The following is a 12,288-nucleotide window of genomic DNA, read 5'->3' on the forward strand; positions in this document are numbered from 1 at the left end:
TTTTCATCTCCTTTCCTCATCTATCCCTTAACAACAAGGTGGAAAAGGGGTAAGAAGTGGCCTGAATTCATACAGACGTTCATGATCTCGCAATAACCACAGGGCCATTGGCTTACTCATGTGTTATCACTGAATGTTCTCAGAGATCCTGTGGGGGAAAGATTCTTATCCCCGTGTTACAGAGGGGAAAGCTGAGGCCAAAGAGAATCGCTACCTGTCTCACCTCCCGCGCCCCTGCCTTTAGGAGGAAACTGGCTCCAGAACACCCTTGAAGCAGGACACCGCACTCACTGGGGCCGGGCGGGACCCCTGTGCTTTACCTACGAGACAGCGGGGCACCGAGACCCAAAGCGGGAGACCGGCGACTTGAGTGTGGATCCCTTTGTTTCCCCACACCCCAGGGCGGTCCAGCGCCCACAGCAGGAACTCACTTTCCCAACTCAATTTCAAACACCTGAAGGCAATACCTGCTCTCCTCGCCGCCACCGGGCGCTTTTGTCTCCATTAAAAAGTCGTCAAGGTCGCCTTGTTGACGTCACGTTTCTATAGTAACCTCCAGGTGGTAAGTGTGTGCCCGGGCACTATGTGTGTTTAGTCACTCAGTCATGCCCGACTCTTTGCGACCCCATGGATTGTAAGCCAACCAGGCTCCTCTGTTGATGGGCTTCTCCGGGCAAGATAATTGGAGTGGGTAGCCATGCCCTTCTCCAGGGGATCTTCCTGACCCAGGGATCGAACCCAGGTCTCCCACACTGCATGCAGATTCTTTACTGTCTGAGTCACCACTATGACCCCTTTCATCAGAACAAAACACTTCTTGTCTTCAGACCAGTCATCTTAGATGACCCTTCCTATAGGCCAGGTCAGGGGAAATGAGCAATCAGATTCACGATAAAGACATAGGATGGTAATGGATGGTGTTGGAGCAATGAAGGGGCGATGGACACTGGAATACACTGTTGATGCCAAATGAGCATATCCACTTTCTAATGCCCATGTTATTACAGCAGAATGATTTGAATGGCCTTGGATACAGAAGTCCTATTTCTACCAACAAGAGAATTTGGGGTGAGGGAGGATTTAGGAAAGGATTCACAAGGTGATATTTTTTGTTTAATTAATTTATTTTAATCGAAGGCTAATTACTTTACAGTATTGTAGTGATTTTGCCATACATTGACATGAATCAGCCATGGGTGTACATGTGTCCCCCATCCTGAACCCCCCTCCCACCTCCCTCCCTATCCCATCCCTCAGGGCTGTCTCAGTGCACTGGCTTTGAGTGTCCTGTTTCATGCATCAAACTTGGACTGGTGATCTATTTCACATATGGTAATGTACATGTTTCAATGCTGGTGATTCTGACCTGCATCCAGGTTAAAGGGCCCTAATTGAGGAGGCGCAGATAAAGAAACTACATGAGTTCTGCGATCTGTGGGGGACAGACATCTAATATTTATGAAGCTTAAAAAAAAATACATGGCCAAGGGATAGGGTTTTCACCTTGTTGGCTGAAGTTATTCCTCACCACACCTTGCTAGTGAGGTATTAGGATCCTCTCCATGGATGTTAATGGCCTCCAAGCATGCATTCCTAACCACAGAGACAGATGGCAAAGAAGATAAAAGTCCAGGCTTCCCACTTAATCTTTATTAACATGGGAAGGGACAGGGATGGGAGTGGAAGGGAAGTGGTGCCTCGTTACTACTGCTTGGTTAAAGTAGAATTTCACTCCTCACCAGGCTTCCACTGATACCACCCTGGAAGGTAGGGAAAGACACTTCCTTACTGCTCTCTATGTGGCCTCCCTCGACACTGTGCAGGGCAGTAAGGTGGGTGCTCATTTCCACCAGGTGGGGATGACAGTCCCTCTTTCCCATGGGGTCTTCTCTGATACCATCCCAAAGAGTGGGGGAGGGGTACCTGGTTACAATCAAGTAAGCGTGGAATCCACATTTCCCACTCAGTCTTTGCTGCCATGGTGAGGGCACAGCTGTGTTTTACTCTGTGATGTTAGTGCAGTTGTTGTCTAAAAGCTTTCTTTCTTTTCTGGTTCTGTGTCAAGCTATTCTTGCCTTTTCCTGTTGGCATTTTTGAGTCACTTGCTCTTCCAGCACCCCACCTCGGACATACTAGACAGAAATAAAACCAAAGGAATTCAATGCATGCCATACCTTGGGTCCCCAAGTCCCAAGATACTCTCTTCTTTCTTTCCACCTTTCAGAGTTCTATATTTGTTTTATATGTAATATCCAGAGATTTTAGCTGCACCTTGCAGAAGAAATAGAAGTGTAGGGATTTCCCTGATGGTCCAGTGGTTAAGAATCAGCCTTCCAATACAGGGGATGCAGGTTCCATCCCCAATTGGGGAACCAAGATCCCACATGCCACAGGGCAACTAAGTCTGTACTGCAACTAGAGAAGCCCATACGTGATATAACTAGAGAAAGATCCAGCCACAATGAGGATCCAGCACAGCCAAAAAAAAAAGTAAGTAAATTAAAAAAAAAAAATACAGGAAGAAGCGTACCTACTCCTTCTGGTCTCCAAAACAGAAGTTCTTTCCATCTACTTTCTTTTTAATTAAATAATAATTTATTTATTTTAATTGGAGGCTAATTACTTTACAATATTGTGGTGGTTTTTGCCATACATTGACATGAATCAGCCACGGGTGGATATGTGTCCCCCATTCCGAATCCCCTTCCCACCTCCCTCCCCATCCCATCCCTCTGGGTTCTCTCAGTGCACTGGCTTTGAGTGCCCTGTTTCAGGCATCGAACTTGGACTGGTGATCTATTTCACATATGGTAATACACATGTTTCAATGCTATTCTCTCAAATCATCCCACCCTTGCCTTTTGTTTCTTTGTAGGTCTTTTGTTTCTTTAGGTAGATTTATTCCTAAGTATTTTATTCTTTTCATCACAATGGTGAATGGGATTATTTCCTTAATTTCTCTTTCTGTTTTCTCATTGTTAGTGTATAGGAATGCAAGGGATTTCTGGGTATTAATTTTATACCCTGCAACTTTACTATATTCATAATGTAAGTAAACAACACATCCATATAGACCTTTATGTACATTGACTTTTTCACTTAACATTATATTCTGGAGATCCTTCCATGGCCTATGTGGAAATTTTCATCATTCTTTACACCTTACTTAGTGTACACTTTTGTATGGTTATTTGGTACTTTATTCATCCATCACATAACTGATGAAATTTAAGTTGTTGCCATTCTTCTGCTGTTCAAATAGTGCCAGAGTGAATATCCATATCTATATTTTTATTATATCTAAAATCTTTTTCTATCACTGCCAATATATCATCAGGCTATTCCTATATAAGACCTGTGAGTCAAAGGGTAAAGGCATATAAAATTCCCCACCATATTATAAAATGCCCCACCATAATGATTGCATTAGTTTCCTATGACTACTAAAATAAATTACCAGAAACTTAGTGTCCTTAAACAACAGAAATATTTCATAGTTCTGGAGGCTAGAAGTCCAAAAATAGTTTCAGTGGGCCAAAATCAAGGTGTTGGCAGACTTAACTTCTTTCTGAGACTATAAGGGAGCCTCCTTATAGTCATTTCAGCCTCCTTCATTTCAGCTTCTGTTGGTTACCAGCATTCCTTAGCGTGTGGCTCCATCACTCCAGCATCTGCATCCTTGGCCACACTGCCTTCTCCTCTTTTCTCTGTGTCAACTGTCCCTCTGCTCCTCTCTTATAAGGACACTTGGGTCTGCCTTTAGGACCCATGTGAAAAATCTAATCTCCCCATTTTGAGGTCCTTAATTTAATTACCTCTACAAACACCCTTTTCCATATAAGGCAATATTTAGAGGATCCAGGGGTTAGAACGTGCTATCTTTGCAGAGATCATTAAGCCTAGTACAGTGAGCTCACCATTTTGCATCCCTGTGAGCAGGGTGCAAAAGGACATGGTTTTCCATGTCCTCACCCACTGTATTGACAAACATCTGGATCACTGCTAATCTAAGAGTAAAAAAACTAGTATCTTAGTGTAGTGTTAATTGCATCTCTCTTAATTAAAACAAGCCAGAGACTTTTTTCATATGTTTAAAGGCAATCTATTTTTTTCTGTTAACTTTGATAGGGTTTTTTCATGTTTTTATATTGATAAATGTTTATATTGGAGGGATATTAATGCTTTGTTAAAGACATTAGCTGCAAATGTTTTTCCCAGTGTCTTTAATTGGCTAGCGTATTTTTGCCATGCAGAGTTGTCATTGTTATTCTTATGTCCTCAAATATGTCAACTTTCTTCTTTAATGCTCCTGGATATTGATTTATACTTAGGAAAATTTCCTCTGCTTCCAGATCATAGAATCCCCCTGTTTTCTTCCAATACTTGTATGGACATTTCTTTTATTTTTCTTCTAATACTTGTATGCACATTTATTTTATATTTCATTCAGAACCATTTTGGAATGTATCCTGCTATAACATATAGAAACGGATCCCTTTTTATCTTTTTAACCTTATGGTTATCTAGTTATCTCAAAACCACTTCTTAATCCTCCATCATATCTCCACTGATTTGTAATGCTCCTTTTGTTATGGTCTAAATTTCTAATTATAACTGGGGCTATATCACTATTTTCTATTGTTTCATTAATTTTTCAATTTATGGACCAGTAAAATAGAAATTAAAATAATACCTTCTATTCACATTGACCTTTCTCTTTAACATAGATGGAGTCTGCTCTTTCTGTCTAGAGGCCATCAATATCCTCGAACCATAGCAATCTGCCCGCACTCCCCACTCAGGCTTCCAGAAGGCTCTGCCAGGTCTGTGTGAGACGCAGCCTCTCCCTCCCACCTTCCTCTGCTCCGCTGCGGGTTTTCAAGCTGCAGTTCAGGCTTCTGTCACGAGGTGGCACCAACGTATCGCCATCCTCAAATTCGACAAACAAGGACAAGGAGAAGCAAAAAAAAAAAAAAAAAAAAAAAGCAATACCTTCTCTTAGAAGGCAACCTGTGAATGTGTAAAATGGTTCTTTTATCTGAAAAAAACTGGTAGTTGTAAAAGACTGTAGAAACATGTACTCCGGGGCCTGCATAAGGTGAAACACTGTTGGTTGTACCTTGACAGTGAGTGGTGGGTGGGCAAAAAGGAGCACAGGGCAAGGGGGAAAGTGACTTGAGAGACCAATGGGGCATAGGAGCAGGGTCTAAAAAGCTGTGTCCAGTGTTGTGGACAAAGGATGACAGGTGGTGGGAGAAAGTCTGAGAAGCCTGTACAGAGGTGGGGTAATGGAGGGTGAATACCCTGTTCTCTGGGAGGGGCCCCTCTACAGTGTGGGCCAGTCAACCTACACTGTTGAGGGAAGTTATGGCTGAACAAAAATAATGCAGACTTGTGGTCAAGAGCATTTGGAACTGCTTTGAATACATATGAATTTTCCAAAAAGAGTTGATATCAAAGAAAACAAACCATTTAAGACATCTTTTACTCTTTGCAAAATAGTTTCACAGTGTGTGGAGGGGGCTGTGTGTGGAGGGGGCTGTGTGATGGAGCTGGGGAGGCATCACTGCACAGCTTCCAGGGAACTGAGAGGGGACAGGCAGGCCATCCCCAACCCTTTTCCCTGTGTTTCATGTACTTTCCCCTCCTCTCACTTTCCTCTCTATTCCATGCGCTGTCTTATCTCCTTACTCTTCCTTAAAGTGCGACATCACAGAAGGATGTGGACACTGAGCCCCAGAAACAGGATTCAGTAGACAAGAACCATCTGTGATGCTGAATCTGCTAGACAGGTTCCTAGAGCAAGAGTGAAGAGATTGGGCCCTATCATCGGGACACTCTAGGTAAGTCACCACCCTTCTCTCCATTGCCTTCTATACAACAGGATAACAGTACCCAATGCTTCTGACCACCCAGGAGTATTGTGGACTTTAGGTATGTGCCCATGTGGGAAAAAAGTCTGTGTCTGTATGTGGGGGGGAAGGACCAATGCATTTTTGAGTAATTACATTAATGGAGATCCCAGAAATCATAGAACTCTGCATGGTAGGCATTACATTAATGCTACACAATGTCAGCAGTTTGGTCAAAATTTTCCCACGTGTGGTCCATGGTAAGATCCCTGGAGTTCATTCTAGTTTGGGAAAACTGGCAATAAGTAGGTAAATGAATAAGCAGGGCAATTTCACATGGGGATGAGTGTTTTGAAGAAAATAAACACATATACAGAGCAGAAAACACTGGGTCAGGGATTACTATAGATGGGGTTGTCAGTAAAATGTTCTCTTTCTGTACCATTAGCTTCTTGCCTACGGTGTAGTGAAATTCCCATGCTAGATTGAACAGGAGTGGCGAAAACAGGCATCCTTGTCTTGTTCCCAATGGGTTGTTACTTTGAGATTTAATTAATAGGTGAAATCCCTTTGAACAGTGCTAGGCACAGTAACAGCTCAATAAATGTTAGACTTTGTATAAATATGAGCAACTTGATATTTTCATAGTTTTGATGGTTTTACAGTTTTCATGTGTCTTTAATAAAGTCTAATAATCTTGTAGCTGAATCCTATTCATCACCTGAAGCATACTTTCTTGTTTTGGGGGTTTTATATGGATAAAAAATGGACATATAATATTAGTTTCAGGTGTACAACATAGTGATTCAATATAAGAACTCAATTGAAGAGCTTCACTGACAACCCTTTTCAATGGGAAAAGAAAAGTCTTTTCAACAAATGGTGCAGGGGAAGGTGGACATCCATATGCATAAAAAGGAAGTTACACCCTTACTTTATACCATATTTTAAAATGAATTCAAAATGGATCTAAGACCTAAATATAAGAGCTAAAACTATCAAACTCTAAGAAAACAGTGGAGGAACCTTCATGACACTAGACTTGGCAGTGATTTCTTAGATACAACAGCAAAAGTATAAGGAAACAAAAGAAAACATAAATAAATTGGACTTCATCAAAATTTAAAACTTTTCTGAATGAAAGCACACTATCAGGAGAGTGAAATGACAATATACAGAATGGGAGAAAATATTTGTAAATCAAATATCTGATAACAGATTAATATCTAGGATATATAGAAGTTTTATAACTCAGGAACAAAAAAAACTAACAATGCAAAAATGGAGAAAGGACTTGAATACACATTTCTCCAAAAAAGATAAATGGACAATAAGCACATGAAAAGATGCTCAACACTAGTCACTGCTGCTGCTGCTGCTGCTGCTAAGTGGCTTCAGTCGTGTCCGACTCTGTGCGACCCCATAGACGGCAGCCCACCAGGCTCCCCCGTCCCTGGGATTCTCCAGGCAAGAACACTGGAGTGGGTTGCCATTTCCTTCTCCAAACTAGTCACTAGGGAGATGCAAATCAAAACCACAATGAGAAAGCACTTCACATCTAATGGTATGGATATTATTTTTTTTAATGGAAACTAACTAGTGTTGGCAAGGTTATACAGAAACTAAGACATTTGTACACTGTTGGTGGGAATGTAAAATTGTGCCACCTGTGCAGAAAGCAGTATGCTGGGTTCTCAAGTAAGTAAACACAGAATTACTATATTATCTAACAATTCCACTTCTAGGCATATTCCCAAAAGAACCGAAAGCAGGGCCTCAAACAGATACTTACACACCAAAGTTCATAGCAGCATTATTCACAATAGCCAGAAGGTGGAAGCAACCCAAGTGTTCATCAGTAAGATCAATGGATTTTTAAAAATCTGATATACACACACAATGGAATATTATTCAGCCTTAAATTGGAATAAAATTCTGATATATGCTGCAACATGGATGAACCTTGAAAACATTATGCTATGGGAAATAATCCCGACCCAAAAGGACAAGTTCAACTTATATGAGGTATCTTGACTAGGTAAACTCAGAGACAGAAAGTATAAGAGAGGTTACCAAGGACTGGGGGAAGAAGAGAATGGGGAGTTATTGTTTAATCAGTACAGAGTTTCTATTCGAGATGATAAGAAAGCTCTAGAAATACATAGTGGTAATGCTTACACAACATTGTGAATGTAAGTAAGGCTACTGAACTGTACACTTGAAATAGGTTAAAACTGAATTCTATCATGTATATTTTACCACGGTTATTTGTAAAACGGTGTCATTTCAAGGGAAAGAAGGAGGCAAAAGGATGAGAGAAAGAGATGTTACCACAGATGCAAGGATAGAAGTGCGAAAAAGTTTGGAAGATGCTATTCTGCTGGCTTTGAAGATAGAGGCCACAAGCCTCAATCCATGAGCCAGAAGGGGCCACAAGCCTAGGAATGCAGTCAGCCACGTGAAGCTGGAACAGGCAAGGAAACTTGTCCTCCCCTAAACCCTCCAGAAGGGATGCAGCCCAGGTGATATCTTAATTTTAGCCCAGTAATACCCATTTTGGACTTCTGTCATCCAAAACTATGAGGATAGATTTGTTGTCACTGTTTTGGCAGCACTGCTTGTGGGATCTGAGTTCCCCAAGCAGGGATTGAACCAATACCCTAGGCAGTGAAAGCACAGAGTACCAACCACTGGACTGCCAGGAAATTCCCTAGATTTTTCTTGTTTTAAATCACTAAACAAAAAGTGAGTTGTGGCCAAATAATGGGGTTTTATTCATTTTGAAATTCCCTTGCCTGTTCTTTTTTGAGCTTTCTTTTGATGTAAACAACTAAGTTAATCTCTGGCTTTTCATTTTTAACAGAAACTATTTTCATTCTTGTATGAGGCATCATTTCCTGTCTTATTCCATTCGTGCTGCTATAAGAAAAATACCAAAAACCGCAAGGCTTATAAACAACAGAAATATGTTTCTTGTAGTTCTGGAAGCTGGAAGTCTGAGATCATGTTGCAAACATGGTCAGGAAAAGGCCCTCCTCCAGGTCACAGGTTTCACACTGTATCTCCACATGGTGGAAGAAGCTCTCTGAAGTCTCTTATAACAGCATTAAGCCCATTCATTAGAGCTTTGCCCCCATGACCTAATCAACCCAAGACACACCCCCACCAATCACCTTACGGGTTAGGATTTCAACATATGAATTCTGAGGGGACACAAACACTCAAACTATGGCACTTCCTGTATCAACAAGTTTTAACTCTGTTAACTAATACTTTTATATCATTAAAATCTGCATAGGCTCTTGTTACATGTACATTTTACCACAAAGACTTTTTCTAAAACATGAACTGACAAGGATTAGCCTCATTGCTAGAACTGAGCTTAATTTTGTATGTCTGCTGCCTATCTTGTTTTTCTGGTTATAAAGACCATTTTCATTCAGCTCTAAACTCACTTAGCATTGTTCTGATGGAACACAATGATTTCTTCTCCATGTGTCTAGAATTACCTTTGCTTTTTGTTGGGTGTGCACGCACGCACACACACACACACACACACACACACACACACACACACACACAGATGCTTAATGCTCCTTAGAGTATGGATAATCAATGCACACAATTAAAGAGAAAGTTTGATGAAATATCAAGAAAGGAATAAGAACCAATTCCATTTTACTGGGCATTGAACTGGGATGTACTTTTCATCATGCCAAGCTAACATGGTGGGATTTATCTGTCCAACATGTGTGCTTGAAAGTGAAAACAAAACAAAACAACAAAACAACCCAGCGCTCAAATTTTTTGAGGAAAATGAAAGAACACCACCCTGTGACCTTAACTGGTCACCATCCTTTTTGTAATTTGCTCCAAGGAAGGCTAGGTATGCTCACTGGCAGCTCTAGATTCATGTCCATGCCCATCCATGATTAAAAGCAAGCAAGCAAACAAACAAGAGACAAGTGCCACACAAATCTGAACGTACCAGAAAGTCTTCTACTGACTCAGTCTGGATGACTTTCCCACACTTGGAGTCAAAGGCTGGAGCTCAGGCTACAATTCCTGATTGCCTGGGCCAGTGGACATGCAGGTGGGAGGGGGCCGACATCACTGCATATTCCTGTTAGTCAAATGACACATAAAGACAAGTAACAAAAGATTCTAGAGTAGAAAATAAAAGAATAGGATGATGCTAAATAAAATAGACTTTAAAAAAATGAAGCCATATTGACAGAAACAATTATATATTGAATTAATAATAAAATGAATGAGAGGAGACATATTCTAAATATTATATAGTATAATATTCTATTCTAAATAGTACATGTAGATACCCTATCTCTATAAAGTGAACGTGAAATCTGCCTCCCACCTCTGAGGGCAGGGTGGACTTGGTGACCTAAGGAATAGAGTAGGCAAATGGAAAACAGCTACTGTATGCTGCAGAAACTCAACAAACACCACCTTAACCCGGTGATAAAGGTTAACAATTCTAGTGATTCAGTGATGTCATGCAGGTACCATGTCCTCCCAGATATGCTGTGATGAGAAGGGTGCTTCAACTCTGTGGTATTCTTTCTCAAAACCCACAACCACAGACTATGCCTGTACTCTTCAAGATAGTCAAGGTCATGGAAACAGTCTGTCAATTCCTCAAACAGTTAATCAGTTACCATATGACCCAGCGACTACATTTCTAGGTACACAGTCAAGAGAAATGACAACATTTGTCTACATAAAAGCTTGTACATGAATGTATGTAGCATCATAATAGCCAAAAGCGGAAACAACTCAAATGTCTACCAGCTAATGAATAGATAAATCAAATGTAGCGTATTATTCAGCAACAAAAAAGAAATGAAGTACTGAAGTGAAATGAAGAAAAGAATTTCAAAAAAGAAATGAAGAAATGAAGTACATGCTACAAAATGGATGAACCTTGCAAAACAGTATGTCAAATGAAAGAAACCACATATCAGAAAAACAAATGGAGCTTGTTATAAAGAATAACTCTATTCTTTAGAAGTGACAATAGTGTGACATTTCATCATGTCCAGAATAGATGAGTCTTTGAAGAGAACACGGGGTTGGGATGGTTATGGGCTTTAATGGAATTCAAGCACAATGGGACTTTGTGTTTTCCCTTTTTTACTTGGAGGGTAATTGCTTTACAATGTTCAATTGGTTTCTGTCATTTAACGGTGTGCATCAGCCATAAATATATATATGTTTCCTCTCTCTTGAATCTCCCTTCCACTCCCCACCCCATCCCACCCTCCAGGTTGTCACAGAGGACCGGGTTGGGCTTCCTGTGTTATACAACAAATCCCCACTAGCTACCTATTTTACATATGGAAATGTATATATTTCAGTGCTACTTTCTCATTTCATCCTACCCTATCATGCCCCATGTCCACAAGTCTGTTCTCTATTCTTCATCTCTATTCCTGTCTTGCAAATAGGTTCATCATTACCAATTTTCTAGATTCCATATACATGTATTAATACATTTGCTTTTCTCTTTCTTATTTCACTCTGAATAACAAGTTCTAGGTTCATCCACCTCACTAGAGCTGACTCGAATTCATTCCTTTTCAGGGCTTAGTAATATTCCATTGTATATACGTACCACAATTCTTTAATCCATTCATCTGTCGATGGACATCTAGGTTGCTTCCCTGTCCTGGCTATTGTAAATAGTGCTGCAGTGAACACTGGAGTACAGGTGTCTTTTTGAATTACAGTTATCTCAGGGTATATGTGCAGTAGTGGGTTTGCTGGGTCATATGGCAGTTTTATTCCTAGTTTTTTAAGGAATCTCCATACTGGTCTCCACTATAGGACTTTTTGGGGGTGATGGAACATCTAAAGCTCAACTATGATAATGGTTGTACAACTCTACACAGTTTACTAAAAATCATCAAACTGTACCATTTGTGGAAAGTGTGTGGACTTTGTACTCTGTAAATTATATTAAAAAAAAAAAAGTTGTCAAAAGTATAATACTGGGACTTCCCTATGGTCCAGTGGTTAAGAATCCACCTGCCAATGCAGGGGACGTGTGTTCAATCCCTGGTCTGGGAAGATCCCATTTGTCACGGAACAACAAAGCCCTTATGCCACAACCACTGAACACATGCTCTAGAGCCTGTGCTCTGCAACAAGAGAAGCCACCTTAATGAGGAGCCCACACACTACAACAAAGAGTAGCCCTTGCTCACCACAACTAGAGAAAGCCCACGCACAGCAATGAAGATTCAGTGCAGCCAAAAAATAAAATTAAATTAAAAAAAAATTTTAATGGTATTGGCGTGGTCTTGTTTTACTACAGTAACAACAAATCTTTTCTATACAAAGGTCTAGATGCACATGTTTTACATAAGTCACATATTTTATATAAATGTTAATTTACATAAATGGGTGCCTGTATCCC

At 40.5% G+C, this 12,288-nt stretch overlaps 1 long non-coding RNA gene across 3 annotated transcripts in view; it reads right to left on the reverse strand.

Annotated features, from left to right (window-relative positions):
* LOC136153953 (uncharacterized) overlaps window positions 1-12,288 on the reverse strand; it is a 123,355-nt gene that overhangs the window by 69,104 nt on the left and 41,963 nt on the right. Inside the window, exon 3 of one of the 3 annotated variants that reach the window (XR_010660462.1) lies at window positions 9,841-9,975. The exons of the other annotated variants lie outside the window; for them this stretch is intronic. This is a non-coding gene — a long non-coding RNA (uncharacterized lncRNA). The remainder of the gene's footprint in view (window positions 1-9,840; window positions 9,976-12,288) is intronic. 3 annotated transcript variants of the gene reach the window in all.

Source organism: Muntiacus reevesi, chromosome X, assembly GCF_963930625.1.
Source record: "Muntiacus reevesi chromosome X, mMunRee1.1, whole genome shotgun sequence".
Lineage (NCBI taxonomy): Eukaryota > Metazoa > Chordata > Mammalia > Artiodactyla > Cervidae > Muntiacus > Muntiacus reevesi.